Raw genomic sequence first — 19,020 nt, 5'->3', positions numbered from 1 at the left:
TAAAAATGTCTTTAATTTTAGTCAGGGAAAAAATATCTCAATTAGCTTTGATTTATAACAGATAAATAATGAAAATTTACCTTTACTCATTCAAGTCAGAGATGAGGCAATGTGTGAGTTATATAGTCTTTTATATGATGGCAATATGTGTACTTAAATAATTATCCTACTTTCCTTCTGTTCTTTCTTCTTCCACATGTAGAAAAACTTTAATGACAATTGACTTCCTAGCATTGCTATTTAGTGAAAATTTGAATGGAATGGGACTGATTTTAGCCAAGCGTAGAACAGTACATCAATTGTTATTCCTAATTAGACTTGTGAATAGATTTGTTTTATTGAAGCGATAGATTTTCAATCAGAAATGTTGACATGATGATTATGAAAATTCAGTAATACTTAATAGCTGAATCATAGAGGCACATGTATTTTATCATACAGAGTAAAAGTTTCCACCCAAAGACCTGATGTTCATTCATTTATGCAGACATATTTGTTGATCATATAGTGTCAGAATAGAATATTGAACAAGTAGACCACTTGCTTTCTCTCATGAAATTCATATTTTAGCATGAGATGGACAAACAAATTGAAAAGTAAGTACAGAAATAAGAAAAATCGGAGAAAGAAAAAACACTACACAAAGAATTAAAATAGGGTGATGTTACAGTGAGTGGCAAGGTAAGTAGCTTGTCAGAGAAGATCTCTCTGAGAAGGTGGTATTTTGGCTAAATACTAATGACAAACAAGAAGGAACCAGATATGCAAGTATGGGTGTGTGTGTGTGTGTGTGTGTGCGCGCGCGCGCGTGCGCGTGTGCACACACGCTGTAAGAGAGAAAGAGGAAAGAGAAAGAGAAAGATCTGTCTAAACAGTTTATAAAGGCAGGATATGGTTAGGCTTGTCATATATAGGGAATGGAAAAAGATCACTGTGGCTGGGCTACCATGAGTGATAGGGGAATGACACAGGATGGCACCTAGTAGGCAGGGGCCAGGTAGAAAGTTTCTGTAAGCCAGGCTGAGGAGTGCAGATTTTATTCTAAAGACTCAGAATTATGTAATAGTCTGTATTGTTATCTCTGTTGAACTCCCAAGTTTCTTCTCAAGGGTTGGAAATGATAGCTAGTTTTAAAAATATTTTCTTTTGACTTGGTGGTAGGCATTTAACAAGTAATGCCTGAATTACCGAGAGTTGTGGTATTTTTAACATTTGTTTTCACATTGCAATCCTCCATACCAGTTGGTTTGTTTCCCCGTTCTCAACATTTTAACAATTTGTATCGTGAAGTAATTCCAGCTTAATCTGAGATAACAGGATGCCCTACATTTTTCTATTTATCTAAAGCTCAGTTCTTTCTATATGGTCCATTTTATGCCATGGTACCATATACAGCCTATTGAAACCTTTTTTGTTGACCCATTTGTGTGTGTGTGTGTGTGTATACACATACATACATGTATGTGTTTTATTTGTGTGGAGAGCATGTAATCGTTATTTTCCCTCTGCTGATATAATGGAGAATTTGTTCCTCTAGGACATATTAGAACAATGTGTTTAATGCTCTTCAATTTAATTTGCTGGTATCACAATTAATACAATTAGGGTCACTTGGAATGAAACTATTAACAAATTGAGTAATTTACTTTAACAATGTCAATGTGTTCTCACAATTACATTTGCTTTAATTAGTGTACAAGCTATTATTTAATATCATACTTCACATAGAAAAATGTAATAATGCATTCTTGGCTCCTTAAAAAAGAAAGAAGGAAAGTTAATGGACTGAGTGATTTTTGTGGTAGAGCTGTTAGCTGTGAAGTGATGGAGGAGAAAATAGAAAGTCAGAGGGCAAAGTTTGCAAGAATGTAACTAACACATTCTTGGAAGTTACCAGTACCTGGCAAGGTAAGCGCTATTGCCTAAATAGTATTGAAAACTTTTAATGACAGTTAGGAAGGGGAACATATCATCTTGGAAATTTTTAATAGTGTTTAGTTGTAATACTGCGATAATTAAATTTCTGAATATCATAAAATAGATCATTCCTGACTTACCACCTTTATGGAGTGAAACGTAATGGTGCAGAATATTAAAATGGTGGGAAACAAAAAGTTACAATTACCAAATGAGCTTTTGTTTTATATTTTAATGTAGGTATTTCTGACCTAAGAATTTACTTTAATAGCTAATGAAAAAGCTCTGCAGAAGGAGATGGTGAGCAAGCTTTTCCAATCCTGTGGTTACGTCTTGTATCTGGCCTACTCTGGTGAGGTCAGAAGACCCAGGGAAGAATAAGTGGTTAAATTTCTGTTTTGTTATATGTAGAGTAAGCAGAAGGTGATGAGTTGTCAACCAAGTCATAATTAATAAGATCTACTGTTTTCTCTAAACACAAAAGCAAGATTTACTATCATATTATCAAATGACAGTTTAATGCAGAAAGGAGATAAAAGCAATCCAGACCGTTCAACACTCTTAATTTTAAAAACTAGTTTGATAATCTATTTGCCTAATTTGATCAATTTAAGTTTCTGTTACTTTCATCTTTTTTCCTTTTTATTCCTTTGGCTAATGACAAAAGTTCACAACATGCGAATAAAAAAGGAAGCAGGAGGAATTGTAATTAGGCAATAAATATTTAGGTATAAAATGCAGGAAGCTGCGGGGTGGGGCCAAGATGGCTGAGTAGATGCAGCTGCTCTGTGGCTCCCAGGGTGAAGAATGAAAATGACAGGTAAATCCTGAATCTTCAACTGAGGTATCCAGGTTCTCTCATTGGGACTGACTAGGCGGTTGGCATGACCCATGGAGAGTGAGGAAAAGCATAGTGGAGCGCAACTAGCCACCCAGGAGCTGCATGGGGCAAGGGGAGCTCCCTTCCCCAGCCAAGGGAGGCAGTGAGTGATTGTGCTACTCTGCCTGGGACATGGTGTGTTTTTCATGGATCTGTGCAACCCAGGGATCAGGATATCCCCTCTTGAGTCCATGCCACCATGGTCTTGGGTCCCAAGCACAGAGTTATGCAGACTCTTGGTGGCTGCTTGGGTTGCAGCCAACAGCAGCAGGCTGGAGACCGCCTAAGATGATTCAGTTCCCTGGGGAGGGGCAGCCTCCGCCGTTACTGCAGGTCCAGTCGGCCGTTTTCCCTTGATGGTGCCAGGGAGACTGGGCAGTTTGGACCAGGAGGAGTTGCCCACAGCACAGCACAACGCCTGTAGCAGATCATGGCCAGACTGCTTCATTAGGTGGGTCCTAGATCCAATCCAACTCACCACCGGAGCCACCCTGTGGGAATTTTGGCAACTCCAGGCAGGCGTTTACAGACAGAACTCTGATCTCCCTGTGAAGGAGCCCCTGGAGGGTGGGGCAGCTGCTGTCTCTGCAGATAGCAGTTAGTATTTTCTGCCCGTTGGCTCTAAGGAGTCTGGGTAGTCCAGTTGAGGGGAGATTCCCCCCAGCACACTGTACCCACTCCACAAAGGGACAGCCAGACTGCTTCTTTAAGTGGGTCCTTGATTCTGTGCCTGCTGACTGGGTGAGACCTCTCAACAGGAATCACCAAACACCACATATAGGAGTATTCCAGCGGCATCAGGGCTGGAGCTCCTAGAGGAAGGAGCAGCCCATCTGTAGCCTCCACTGGTGATGCTTACAGGTGTGGGGTTGGGGGGTGACCCAGGCAAATAGGGTCTGGAGTGGACTCCCAGGAAACCACAGCAGCGACTATGGAAGAAGGGCCTGACTGTTATTAAAAAAAAAAAAAAGACTTTTAAAAGAAAAACAAACAGAAAGCAACAACAACATAAAAAACCTCATTCAAATGTCAACAGCCTCAAAGACTGAAGGTAGATAAACCCACAAACATGAGAAAAAAATAAATGCAAAAACGCTGAAAACTCAAAAAGTCAGAGTGCCTCTTTTCCAAGTGATCGCAGCACCTCTGCAACAAGGACATAGAACTGGGTTGAGGCTGAGATGGATGAACTGACAGAAACAAGCTTCAGAAGGTGGGTAATGGTGAACTTTGCTGAGCCAAAGGAGTATGTTCTAACCCAATGCAAAGAAGCTAAGAAATGTGATGAAATATTACAGCAGTTGTTACCCAAAATAACCAGTTTTGAGAGGGACATAAATGACCTGATGGAGCTGAAAAATGCAGCATGAGAACTTTGGAAAGCATATACAAGTATCAGTAGCCATATCCACCAAGTGGAAGAAAGGATATCAGGCTTTGAAGACTGTCTTGTTGAAAGAAAGCATGCAGACAAGCTGAGAGAAAAAACAATGAGCCAGGCACGGTGGCTCATGCTTGTCATCCCAGCACTTTGGGAGGCCAAGGTGCATGGATCACAAGGTCAGGATCACAAGGTTTGAGACCAGCCTGACCAAAATGGTGAAACCCCATCTCTACTAAAAACACAAAAAGTAGGTGGGCGCAGTGGCGGGTGCCTAATCCCAGCGACTTGTGAGGCTGAGGGAGGAGAATTGCTTGAACCCAGGAGGCGGAGGTTGCAGTGAGCTGAGATCACACCATTACACTGTAGCTTGGGCGACAGAGCAAGACTCCGTCTCAAAAAAGAATGAAAAGGAATAAACAAAACCTCCGAGAACTATGGGATTATGTAAAAAGACCAAACCTACCACTGATTGGGGCACCTGAAAGAAATGAGGAGAACGGAACCAAGTTGGAAAACATACTTTAAGATATCATCCAGGAGAACTTCCCCAACCTAGCAAGACGTGCCAACATTCAAGTTCAGGAAATACAGAGAAGATATTCTATGAGAAGATCAACCCCAAGACATAATCATCAGATTCTCTAAGGTCAAAATGAAGGAAAAAATGTTAAGTGCAGCCAGAGAGAATGTCCAGGTCACCTACAAAGGAACCCATCAGACTAAGAATGGACTTCTCAGTGGAAATCTTACAAGCTGGAAGAGATTGAAGGCCAATATTCAACATTCCTTAAAAAAAAAAAAAATAATAATAATTTCCAACCCAGAATTTTATATCTGGCCAACTAAGCTTCATAAACAAAGGAGAAATGAAATCCTTTTCAGACAAGCAAATACTGAGAGAATTCATCACCACCAGGCTTTCCTTGCAAGATTTCTTAAAGGAAGCACTAAATATGGAAAGGAAAAACTGTTACCAGCCACTACAAAAACACGTTGAAGTACACAGACCAATGACATTATGAAGCAACTACATCAACAAGTCTGCAAAATAACCAGCAAGCATCACGATGACAGGATCAAATTCACACATTTAAAAAACACACATAACTTAATTGTAAATGGGCTAAATGCCCCAATTAAAAGCCACACAATGCAGCTGGGGATGGTGGCTCATGCCTGTAATCCCAGCACTTTGAGAGGCCAAGGCGGGAGGATCATGAGGTCAGGAGATTGAGACCAGCCTCGCTAACATGGTAAAACCCTATCTCTACTAAAAAATACAAAAATTAGCCAGACCTGGTGGTGTGTGCCTGTACTCCCAGCTACTTGGTAGGCTGAGACAGGAGTTTCACTTGATCCCAGGATGTGGAGTTTGTGGTGAGCCAAGATCACTTCACTCCCACCTAGGTGACAGAGCGAGCCTTCATTTAAAAAAAAAGAGATAGACATTTATAACACTAATGCCCATAACGAAAAGCTAGAAAGATCTTAAATCAACATCCTAACAACACAACTAAAAGAGCTAGAGAACCAATAGTAAACAAACCCCAAAGCTACCAGAATGCAAGAAATGGATCAGAGTGGAACTGAAGGAGATAGAGACATGAAAAACTCTTCAAAAAAAAAAAAAATGAATCCAGGAGCTGACTTTTTGAAAAAATTAATAAAATTGACTGCTAGCTAGACTAATAAGAAAAGAGAGAAGAATCAGAGACAATAAAAAATGATAAAGGGGGTATGACAACTGACCCCACAGAAATACAACCAGCAGAGAATACTATGAACAACTTTGTGCAAATAAACTAGAAAATCTAGAAGAAATGGATAAATTCCTGGACACATATATCCTCCCAAGACTGAACCAGGAAGAAGTGAAATCCCTGAATAAACCAATAATAAGTTCTGAAATTGAGACAGTAATAAATAGCCTGCCAACCAAAATATAAAGCCCAGGACCAAATGGATTTACAGCCAAATTCTACCAGAGGTACAAAGAGAAGCCACGAATGAACTCCCATTCACAGTTGCTAACAAGAGAACGAAATAGCTAGGAATACAGCTAACAAGGGAAGTGAAGACCTCTTCAAGGAGAATTACAAATCACTGCTCAAGGAAGTCAGAGATGACACAAACAAATGGAAAACTATTTCATGCTTACGGATGGTAAGAAACATTATCATGAAAATGGCTATACTGCTGAAAGTAATTTATAGATCTAATGTTATTCCCATTAAATTACCTCTGACATTCTTCACAGTAGTAGAAAAAAACTTTTCAAATACATTTGGAACCAAAAAAAAAAGTGCAAATACCAAGACAGTCCTAAGCACAAAGAACAATGCTGTAGGTGTTATGCTACCTGACTTTAAGCTATACTATAAAGCTACAGTAACCAAAACAGCATGGTACTGGTACAAAACCATATACATAGACCAATGGAAGAGAGTAGAGAACTCAGACGTAAGACTGCACATCTACAAACATCTGATTTTTTGACAAACCTGACAAAAACAAGCAATAGGGAAGGATTCCCTATTTAATAAATGGCACTGGGAGAACTGGCTAGCCATTTGCAGAAATTGAAACTGGACCCCTGCCTTACACTTTATACAAAAATTAACTGAGGATTAAAGATTTAAACTATGAAACTCTAAAAACCCTAGAAGAAAATCTAGGTAGTAGCATTCGGGACATAGGCATAGGCAAAGATTTTATGATGAAATCCCCAAAAGCAATTTTAACAAAAGCAAAAATTGACAAACTGGATCTAATTAAACTATAGAGCTTTTGCACAGCAAAAGAAACTGTGACCAGTGTGAACAGACAGTGTATAGTATGGGAGAAAGTTTTTGCAATCCATCTGACAAAGATCTAAAATCTAGAGTCTATATAAATTTACAAGAAAAAAAACAACCCCACTAAAAAGTGGGGAAAGGACATGAACACACTTCTCAATAGAAGACATACATGTGGCCAAAAAACATATGAGAAAAAGTTCAGCATCACTGATCATTAGAGAAATGGAAATCAAAAGTGCAGTGAGATACCATCTCACACCAGTAAGAATGGCGATTATTAAGAAGTCAAGAAACAACAGATGCTGGTGAGGTAAAGAGAAACAGGAATGGTTTTACACTATTGGTGGGAATGTAAATTAGGGACCTCTTGGGAAGGGGTGGGAGTAGGGAGAGCAAAACGAAAATGCAAGAAAATTGAAGAATATACAGATTTCAAGGAAAGAGTTTCATAGGAGTGTATTTACTTTTTCAACACTTATGAGTGTTTATGCAACAATCCCCCACTGAACTGCAATGTTTATTTTAAATTCTGAGGTCAGTCTACCAGGTTGTTCACAGATGTGATGAGTCAGGGATAGAATGGTTTACTGAGGAACAATCTACTTAGCAATACTAGAAAGTTAGTTTAGGTAATTTTAAAAATAGCATTGTGACTCTTTCATAAGCAGACTACTACTTGCTTAGTTACTACATATACTATGGTAAACATTTGATCCTTATTTGATACTCATTGCACCCATTCTCTAAATTTTATTTTTAATTTAAAAATGATTGATTTGTTGATTGCTTAACCCAGCAGTCCCCAGCCTTTTTGGCACCAGGGACTGACTTTATGGAAGACAATTTTTGCATGGACCAGGGAGGGGTGGGGGATGGTTTCAGGATGAAACTGTAGGCTGATCACATCAGATCATCGGGCATTAGTTTCTCATTAAAGAGCATGCATCCTTGATCCCTCATATGTGCAGTTCACAATAGAGTTTATGCCCCTATGAGAGTTTAATGCCACTTCATATTTGACAAGAGGCAGAGCTCAGGTGGTAATGCATGCTCACCCACCACTCATGTCCTACTGTGTGGCCCGGTTCCCAGCAGGCCAAAGACCAGATATACATATGGCAGATAAGCATAGGTAAAGATACTCAACATCATAAGTTATCAGGGAATTGCAAATTAAAATAACACCGAGATCCCACTGTATACCTATTTGCAGGATTAAGATTCCAAACAGTGACAACATAAAATGCACACAAGAATGTGGAGCGACAGAAACTTATTTATTGCTGGTGGGAATGCAAAATGTTACAACCACTTTGGAAGACCGTTTAACAGTTTCTTACAAAATTGTACATACTCTTACCATATGATCCAGCAATTTTGCTCCTTGGTATTTACCCAAGTGAGTTGAAAACTTAAGTCTGTGGAGATCTGCACACAAATGTTTATAGCAGCCCTATTCTTAATTGCCAAAACTTGGAAACAACCAAGATATCCATCAGCAGACACTGGATTAACAAACTGTGGCACATGTATACAATAGAATTATTCAGTGATAAAAAGAGTAAGTTTTCAAGCCACAAAAAGACATGGAAAAACTTTAAAAGCACATACGGATAAGTAAAAGAAGCTAATCTGAAAAGGCTACATACATTATTCCAATTGTATGACGTTCTGGAAAAAGATAAACTAAGACAGTGAAAACATCAGTGGTTGCCAAGGGGCCCAGGAAATGGAGGAAAGAATGAATAGATGGAACACAGAAGATCTTTAGGGCAGTAAAACGATTCTGTATGGTACTCTAATGTGGACACATGTCATTATAAATTGTCAAAACCTGTAAAACATATAGCACAAAGAATGAGGCTTAATGTAAAACTATGGAGTTTAATAATGATATATTACCATTGGCACATTCATATAACAGATGTGCCATGCTAATGCAAGATGTTAATAATAGTGGAAACTGTGTGTGTGTGGTAGGGTATGTATGAACTCTCTTAAGTTTTTCTATAAGCTCAAAACTGCTTTTAAAAATAATAAAATCTATTAATTAAAAAGAATCCAAGACCCCAGGATTCTTCTTCTATTGATTTTTACTTTTTCAGATGGCACGGTAACTTTTCCTTTAATGTAAATACATGCTTAGTTTATTTGAAATACGTGAATACTCAAAACTAGTGATTCTTGAAATTACAAATTATTAGAAATAGATGTGTTAGGTTCTCTGCTTATATCTCTCCATTACTGTAGCTCAAACCTTTTTAGTTTATAGTTCTCAGTCTCACTCCTAGAATAGGCCAAATCCTTCTCTAATCTAATCTTTTGCATGGGTGGTTTTTGTAACTCATGACCTTCCAACATCTAATTCTTCATTTAACAATTTTTGTAAGACTTCTCTTGTTAATTAGTGAGCAAAGTGCTTTGCAAAAAATGACCAATCCTTAATTTTAGATTGGAAATATTTTCATAATCATTTTTACATTAACTCATTATGTTTTTATGTTAACTCTTAATGCTATTTTTCTGTATATTGATAGCTTGGCTACTTAATAATGGGCAGGGCAGAGAAATCTTAGTACACCTGTCATGTCAATCTGAGGTCAGTTTTTATAGTAGATTATTTTCTAGAATAGTGGTCAAACTTTTTCTTACAGGGCCAGATAGTAAATATTTTAGGTCATGCCATGTTAGCATGAAAGGAGCCTAAGACAATAAATAAACACATTAGTGTAGATGTGTTCCAGGAAAACATTATTTACTAAAACAAGAGGCTAACCAGTTTGTCCAGTGGATTGTAGTTTGTTGACCACTGTTGTAAAATAACTATCACTATGCTATTGAAATAATATCTGTAGTGAGAATGTGACAGAGTACTAGGATATGCCATTTTCCAATATGTGCTTTAAATAGACTATCGTAAAAAAACACCACTAGAGAAGCTGCCCATGAGTTGGGCAAAACAAAGGCATGCACTTGCTCTGGTCTTGTAGGAAGCTGCCAGAAAGGTTGAAACATTCAACCACAGTTCTTTCATTATCAAATTTGCATAGCTCCCTCTAGTACTAGGAACACGAGCTGCCACTTTACTGTTGCAGTAGATCTAGAGGGTGAAGATGTTAGGTGGGCTATTTAAAATGCCACAGTGTGCTGTTAATTGTTATCACGCAGCAGATTCTGTCTTTATTAATCTTTCCTCTGTGTAAGTTTTGACTAGATTTCAGAGATCTGCAAAAGTTGTTTCTTAAAGTTTTTGCCAGCCTGTTTGTTGTTTTTGTGGAAGGGCAGAACCCTGTAGTTCCCTGATCTGCCATTATTGGTGTCACTACTACTCATGTACTGTGAAGACACTTTTAAAATTTTACTAAAAAAATTATATCTTTAAAAATAATTGAATGTAGAGAGCACAAAAACTAATAATGTTTTCAGACATATGCATGGAGGAATCACAAACCTCACAGTTCCTTTAAAGAAATAAACTCATTCCTTATTTCAGTACCAGAAGCATTTAGTAAATCCTAAATAGTCATTTTTCTCTTTTTCATTATTAGAAGGTGGTATGCATAATAGTAGCATACATCAGAATTGCTCAGTGTTGATTTTATGTTCTCTATATAATATAATTTCCATATCTTATGTTTATCGTATCTCTATTAAGTAATTTAATAGTATTTTCCAGAGTTACTTTGCAAAAGTAAATCATTGACTATATTACTCTTTTTGATTTTGTTAAGAAGGTTCAAGTAGAGTGAGTGTGGGTTCCTCATTTTCCTCTCTCGGCTCTCATCATATAAGTACAGAGATTTTGTCTTGTACCCTGTAAATTCACCCTAAAGAAAGGAAGTCTATGGTAGCCTATATACTTGTTTTAAGGCCAGGCCTAGTGGCTCATACCTGTATTCCTGCTATTTTGAGAAGCTGAGACAGGAGGCCCACTTGATCTCAAGAGTTCATGACCAGCCTGGGCAGTACAGGGAAGACCCTATCTCTACAAAAAATTAAAAAAAATTAGCCGAGCATAGTGGCATGCATCTGTAGTCTCAGCTAATCGGGAGGCTGAGATGGGAGGCTCCCTTGAGCCTAGAGGGGAGGGGGGTGGGAATACACACACACACACACACACACACACACACCCACCCCCCCCCCCCCCCGGTGTTACCTGTTATCTTAGTTATAAAAGTCACCTCAGGGTGCTTGGAGTAATGATGGTTGTTACCCACACCTGGGGCGGGAGACCTTCTGTCAATTATTTAGTTTCTGATTAATTTGTTTCTGAAGTTTTAGTTCTACCTCCACCATAGTAAACTGTTAAGTTTTGTTATCTCCTAATAGGCTTTTTAATTAAGTTGTTCTTAATTATGTCATCAGGAGTGTGACAGGTTTCATATTGAAAATAGTACTCTATTGCACATATTTTATGTTGAAATATATTGAACTTCATTTTCTGTTCCCATCTTTAAGGATAAACTGAGTGATTCACAAATTAACATTAGGCGGGAAAAGGAGATCTTTTGGGTAGGGTTCTTTTGATACTTTATATCCAGTGAGTGGTGGTATAGGTAATGTCTTTTTCTAGTTAGGCCATTTTCTGCAGTTATCTAATGGTTTTGAGAGAATTTTTTGAAGATAAAATTTTGTTTTCCTAAATTTCATGTCCAGCCTGCTGTATTTAATAGCTAATTTTAAGAACTAAATAAGGTATGGGCCAAAATGTTCAATAGACAGTCTTTATTTTTTATTAATTAATTAATCAATTTATTTATTTGTCTTAGTGTTTACTTTCCCCATCCCACATTCTTGGGATAGCCTTCACTTAAGTTCCACAGGAAATGGCTGGCGTTACCTCATGAAAGGGCTGTCAGAGCTGCCTGGGAAGAAGGTGTGCCTTGGGGAACTGGGAAGATGCCGTCAGTGTGGGTGGGCAAGAGGACAGCCAGTCATCCCTCTGCCAACCCAGTAGCTTCCAGAGGCAGATGCCTAGGTGCTACCAGGTCCCCTCACAGGGATAGGGGCAGGGACTGCACCTCCCCCAGGCACTGGTCGTAGGCTTCCTGGTACTCCTTGTGGGGCTTGACCATTATCACACAGGTGGGGTGCTTGGTGCCTGCGGCTGCACCCAGGTCCGTCTTAGAGGGGATATAGACACAGGGCAGATTTCGGTCCTCACACATGACTGGGAGATGGTAGTATACCTCAATGGGCAGTGTGTCTCCTGCCAAAACCATGATCCTTTTTTCTCCTTTGTTGACAAACTTCTGAACCTCTTTCACCCCGCGCGGAATCTGCTTCTGCTTCAGGGCTTTTTTGATGGATTTGTAGAGCTTCTGCGCCAGGCAGCGAGAAGCTAGGGGCTGCGCGATGGGGTTCTAGTTGACCAGAAGCTCCCGGTAGGTGCGCTCCCTGGAGCACGCCTACGCCTGAGCCTCGGGGCCGGTCCAGATCTCCTTTTATTTTGGTCATCGCAGCGGCCTCGGAAACCTAGTCCCAAGGGGGCGAGTCCATGCCGTCCGCAGCTTTAGGCATCACTCAACAGTATTTATTTTGTACTCTTTCAAAGGTTAAATTATTTTTTACAGCTGTCAGGCATACTACTTTAATAGTTCTTTATGTACTTTTAATTAATTGTGTGTTAAATTTAACATCACAAGTAGCTTATTAACAAATGTTTTGTTAAACTTCACTTAAAAATGCAGTAAATATCTGACAGTTTCTATACCTTCTTTTAATGAGTCTGATTAATTTGATAAATGTGAACACTTAATACGATACAATTCATATATGAATTTTGTATTTGCATACACATCAATAAGATTTATTTTTATGGTACATTAAAAAACTTAGTGTAATAGTACAGTCTACTCAAACATAAACCAAAACTGAGTAGAAATTTTGGTTATGGATTGACCATTTAAATGTAAAGTTTTGAGTTTTCTTCTCAAGCCCCTCCCCCCAAAAAAAGTAATCGATTTAAGCCATTTGCTATTGCCAAGGCAAATATAAATAGGTTTCATTTAGACCTTCTAAATTTATGGAAGCAATTAGAAATCAAAATTTAGAGCCTACTAGGAACTATTTTAGGGGAGGAAGTATGAGGTGGGTAGGGGTAGTTTAAGAATGGTTTTTAATGGTATTCTATGGAATTCATTTATAACTACTTGCAGTTCTTAAGTGGTTTATCTACTTTTAGAGGTGGCTGTTAAAGTTCTCTGCAAAGCCTAAGAGGGGCTGTTCTTACTAACTTCTAGGCAAGAGTCGAAGTTTAGGTGTGAGAGCAAGTGATGAAAATGCTAGGAACTATTTACATGCGTGGTCATTTCTTGCCATTTAAACACACATATACACACATTCACATAGATCAGGTTTATATTTATGCACAATCTGGCCTTTTAACAAAGAAAAATAAGCCTGTGTTTAGGCTGCCACTGATAAAAACAAAACAGCTGAGACTTTAATGAACACCATACTCAGGGCATGTAGGACATAAGGCGAATTAAGCAGGTTACAAACTGCACATCTTCTGTTTAGATATGGGAGATCTCCCCAATCCTGACAATTAGTTGTACTGACAAGGCAAGCAGACAGTCAGAAACAGAAGGAGATCATTTGTATCAATTTGAGAAACAGAACTAGTAATGAAAAAATAGCCACATAAAATAGTTTGTCTTTTGCTTTAAAATTGTTCTTTCTCTATATTCGCTCCAAAAATAAATACACACTGGTAAACAAAAGCTTCTTTTGTTTGCAAATAAAGACCAACTTAGTTTTTATTTTTATTTTTAAAAAAAGATTTTTCTGGACACTCAAACGAATTTTAATCTTGGTAACCTGACAGCTTTGTTTAAACATTGAATATGAGTTCCCTTTCATGAAAATCTTTTCAAAGTATAGTGGTTCAGCTGTGAAAACCTGCATACATTAATGATGACAAAGAAGCTCCAGAATGAGCCAACATTTGTTTTGTTCTCTTTCAACATTTCTTGATAAATTGCATACACAAAAGTATTGCAGGGTTATTTTAATTTCTCCTTATTTCTTTGCTAATAAATGTCTTTGTGTTTACCCTTTTACATCCAATACCCTACTATTAATCACTTTATATTATTTATTTTTAAATGACTTTAAGAATTTTTTTTTTAAACTATGCCTTAAAGGTACATATTACAGGGAACATTTGAACAGTTGCTTTTGGTGTATGGGATTACACATCAAAATCCATGACTCTAAGTTTTGGATCACTGTTTTCTATAGTAAACCACTTGCAATACTCAGACAATTGTGTTCTGAAGGAGTTTATTTAAGGATCATTTTCTTTGGAGCTTAATTTATTTAAAAAAATGAGTTGGCCAGGCATGGTGGCTCATGCCTGTAATCCCAGCACTTTGGGAGGCTGAGGCAGGTGGATCGTCTGAGGTCAGGAGTTCGAGACCAGTCTGCCAGACAACATGGTGAAACCCCATCTCTACTAAAAATACAAAAATTAGCAGGGCGTGGTGGTGCATGTGTGTAATTGCAGCTACTTGGGAGGTTGAGGCAGGAGAATTTCTTGAACCTGGGAGGTGGAGGTTGCAATGAGCTGAGATCGAGCCACTGCACTCCAGCCTGGGCAACAAGAGCAAGACTCCATCACAAAAAAAAGTGATTTGCCACAAATGCAATATTGAAGTATTTTAATACAACGCATTTTTAAGGCTTTATAGCATACTTATTCTACATAGTCATTCTTATGAAATGTGGCATGGTTAATTTTTCTGAAATAAATGTTTCCTTTGTGAGAAGTTTTTATTTTTGAAATTTTATGTGTGTGTCCTGTCTTGTTTTAAAAAGATAAGAGGCATCATTTGGGACATACTCTGTGAAGATAAGCTTTTTCTTTTCTTTTTTTTTTTAAGATACAGGTCTCACTCTGTGGCCCAGGCTAGAGTGCAGTGGCATGATCATGGCTCACTGCAACCTCTACCTCATGGGCTCAAGTTGTCATGGAATACTTGGGGTGTTGCTTTGCCAGCCAGGAACTTTTGTGGCAGACAGCACCTTCTACCCCAGTACTGCTTGCGCCCACCAAACTTGTTCCACCCACTTGGCTTGGCAGGCTCTGCTTGGCTTATGCTACTCGCCCAAATCCCATGCCTAACAAGGGCAAGCCAGGCACAGAGTGGAGTGAGTGTGGAGTCTGGCCACTGGGTACAGCCAGGCACATTGGTTGCTTCAGCGGGGCGGGCAGCCCTAGGTGCTGGCACAGACCCTAACTCTGTGAAAGGCTGCAGCTGGATCAGATGTACTGCAAGCGACTTCTGTCGTGGCCACCTACATCTTGGCAAGGGGGATGTGATGACACGTAGAAGCTTGGAGACACCAGGGACCACAGAGCCCCAAAGAGGTTGTCACAGCCCTGGTTTGGGGAGCCCCTGAGTCTGGAGTCCCCAAAGGGCCCTGGCTCTTCTCTCCTTTTGGTTGCCAACAACATGGCTAGGAATGTTGTGGGGGCATGTTTCAGCCATTTGCATTATAGCTCTTTTAGTCCCGACATTCGGCAGGTCCCAAGTTCTTGTCCTGCATCTGGGAAGAATGAGGTATGTGGACAACTGGAGGGTCAGCAAGGCAGAGAGGAGCTTCAGTGAGTGACAGCAGCTCTAGAGGGATCAGAAGTGGTAGCTCCTTTCCACAGGCACGTCATCCTGATGAGTGTCCAGCTCTCAGTGGAGAGGAGACTGGCCGTGGGCAGCTCCTTTCTGAAGGCAGGTCATCTGAACAAATGTCCAGCTGTCAGTGAAGATGAGACCTGGAGTGGTTAGCTCCTTTTCACAGGCATGTTGTCTCAGTGATTTGAGGAGACTTAAGTGGGTAATTGCCTCCCGTACCTGGTAATCCTGGCAGGGTCCAAGGTTTTTATGGGCTCAGAAGTGAGGAAGTACCTGTTGATTGGTCCATGGGCAGGGAAAAAGCACCATAGGTTCTTAGTCCTGGCAGAGGACTTTACCCAGAAGTGACAGTCCTGCCCCCAGGCTTCAGGCCATACATGGCTTGAAGGTGGGGCTTCACTGGGGACTTGCCTGTTTCTGCCCAGGACCATGTCTGCCTCCTGCCACCACCAACCTGTCATCCATGGCACCTAGGCTGTTTGAGCCGAGGGGTGCTTGCAGGCACACACTGAGCCATCCGTAGCCCCCATCACCCTCCCTCCTATGCTCATGGTTGCCCAAAGTCCAGAAGGGGCTGAGGTGGCAGGAGGCTGGCATGTCAGTGCCGCCCCATGTGTAGACACACCAAGCTGGGTTGTGACATCACCTGGGCTCAGCCACATCTTTGCTTCACCCCTGAGAGGATACCAGGAGCAGGGAGAGGCCAGGCCACAGCAGCAGGCACTTTCAAGACTGTGGGATAAGGGGCTTCCTAGGACCCCAAGAGTGCAGGAATGCCTCAGTCTGGAGCTGCAGCTGAGTGGCTGTAGCTGTGCCCCAGGGCAAGGAAGGGGTCCAGCCCCGCCTACTCGGTAGGGAGAGGGGCTCCCGCCTGTTCTTGGCTCCTGCGGGCTCACAGAGCATGCAGCCCCAGCCAGCACCTCCCCTGCTGCACTCAGCATCTTCACAGTGGCTCCTCCAAATGGGCCACTGCTGCCATTAACGGTGATCTTCCCACCTCCGTCTCCTGAGTAACTAGGACTACAGATACATAAGAACCATGCCTGGCTATTTTTTTAATTTCTTTGTAGAGATTGGATCTCACTCTGTTGCCCAGGCCAGTCTCAAATTCCTGGACTCCATCCACGTCAGCCTACTAAAGTGCTGGGATTCAGGCGTTAACTATCATGACTAGCCTCTTTCCTGATTTTTAAAGTTTAAACATGTTTATTCCATTTACAAAATGCTTTTCAGTAAAAATGTATCACAGAGTTTTGCGAATTTAGTATTTTTTTTTTAAATAATTTCTTGAACTACACCTTGGTATATTATTGTTTGAAGATATTTTCCTCCCCTTCCCAGGCACAACCATGCCTGGCTAATTTTGTATTTTTAGTATAGATGGGGTTTCATCATGTTGGTCAGGCTGGTCTCAAACTCCTGACCTCAGGTGATCCACCCGCCTCGGCCTCCCAAAATGCTGGGATTACAGGTGTGAGCCACTGTTCCCAGCCAGGAATGGTTTCTTAAAGCATCTCTTTGAGTAATTTGACATTTAAGGAGGCTTGATAGAAAAGTTCCAGGGAAGAAGCTAAGTGTTCTCAAGAAGAATGACACAGAGGCCATTCATACCCCATTTTTTGGTGGGTAGGGATTTAACTGCATAGGCCACTTGCTTGGCAAGGCAGCTTTTTGTCTACCAAGGGCAATCTGAAGAGCCTACATGTGTGAACCTCACATATGTGCAGCCTTTCAGTAGCAGGGGATGGCTGTGCCAGGTGGTAAAGAGAATTTTCGGGGGCCGGGGTGGGGAGCAATAACAAGGTCTCCTATACCTTCCCTTTATTGAAAGCTGCCAAGAGAGTGGGACATAAATTTCTGGGAGAGACATAAGAAGCCATGTCTTTCATGTTACTAAAAAGTTAATAAAATAGGCCATTCAGGATCCCTACCCTTGAGTGCTCTAAAGATAGACATGTGTTTGGAGAATTTTCCTTGAACATATCCAATCCCTACTTCTTGGGTTTCCCATGAAAAGAGTTGTTCCCCTTTTCTATAAAACTGGAGCTATCACAAATTCCTTATTCATGCTTCTCAAAGAATTAACCCAGAGGAAGTTAAACTTCTTATGTAAGCATAGTCAGAGGACTGTTCTCACTGAGGACCTCTGGAGCCCCCCCAAAAAGCTGACTATCCTTCCACACTCAACTCACAACCTTCTTAGCTACAGTAACATAGACCGTCTAGGTAGCTTGCTATAAATTATAAATAGAGCTGAACTTCCCGATGAGTCATGTATCAGCTTTTTCTTCCTCTCTCTTTTAATTTTATTTGAATACAAGTAATGTGCTTACACAGATTTAAAAATCAGTATCGCTCTCCTTTCTGAAGTGTGTATGTCTGACCATCAGTATTTCAATATCAGATAGTGAATGAGGCCCACAAAGTTTCATCATCCAGAATGGAGGCCGATTTTTCTTTGCACAACATCTCACCTTAGCTGTACATGGCTTTCCAGAAAGTAATTCTCCTTTTCTGTTGCCAGGATATCACTGATTTGCCGGCACTAGGGGAGCTGATCTGGTGAATAGAGTCTACCAGCTATCAAAAATTATCACTGTATTTTTTCTTTTTCTTTTTTTTTTTTTTTTTTTTCAGTTTCACTAAAAATAACCCTCACCTCTTTTTTTTTTTTTTAAAGAAGTAATTAGTGTTTCTAATTTTCTAATTCATATGTCTTCTTTAGGTTCTGTGGTCACAGTTCACACATGTTTCTTGTTGCCTTTACCATGTACAGCACCAGATTTAAGCTTTACCTGGTTAGCTAAGTCAGTCGTCAGGTAACTGTTTCACTTTTGGCCTTTTGAAATTTATGGGAATTTGTAAAACCTCCAGGCTTTTTTTGTTGTTGTTGTTTTGTTTTTTGAGATGGAGTCTCGCTCTGTCACCCAGGCTGGAGTGCAGTGCGGCAGTCTTGGTTCACTGCAACCTCCACCTCCTGAGTTTAAGAGATCCTCCCAATTCAGCCTCTGAGTAGCTGGGATTACAGGTCCCCACCATCACTCCCAGGTAATTTTTATATTTTTAGTGGAGATGGTATTTCACCATGTTGGCCAGGCTGGTCTTGAACTCCTGGCCTCAAGTAATCCACCCACCTCGGCCTCCTAGAGTGCTGGAATTACAGGCATGAGCCACCATGCCTGGCCTGTTACTTTGTTTTTGAATCGGAGCCTCACTCTGTCGCCCAGGCTGGAGTACAGTGGCAGAATCTCAGCTCACTGCCTCCTCTACCTCCCTGGTTCAAGTGATCCTTCCCTTCCCTTCCCTTCCCTTCCCTTCCCTTCCCTTCCCTTCCCTTCCCTTCCCTTCCCTTCCCTTCCCTTCCCTTCCCTTCCCTTCCCTCCCCTCCCCTCCCCTCCCCTTCCC

The 19,020-nt window shown here is 40.5% G+C and overlaps 1 protein-coding gene and 1 pseudogene across 10 annotated transcripts in view; one reads left to right on the top strand and one right to left on the bottom strand.

The window, feature by feature from the left end:
* Window positions 1-19,020, top strand: part of TBC1D5 (TBC1 domain family member 5) — a 557,272-nt gene that overhangs the window by 217,310 nt on the left and 320,942 nt on the right. The window lies entirely within an intron of this gene.
* On the bottom strand, window positions 11,742-12,451 carry LOC116537242 (annotated as a pseudogene). Its single transcript, XR_004263041.1, has one exon. The product of XR_004263041.1 is annotated as an H/ACA ribonucleoprotein complex subunit 2 pseudogene (transcript).

This window comes from Sapajus apella, unplaced genomic scaffold (assembly GCF_009761245.1).
Source record: "Sapajus apella isolate SASKATOON/1434 unplaced genomic scaffold, GSC_monkey_1.0 scaffold4, whole genome shotgun sequence".
NCBI classification, from domain to species: Eukaryota; Metazoa; Chordata; class Mammalia; order Primates; family Cebidae; genus Sapajus; species Sapajus apella.
Note: the sequence above shows the minus strand (reverse complement) of the source record. Positions and strands in the feature narration are given on the sequence as shown.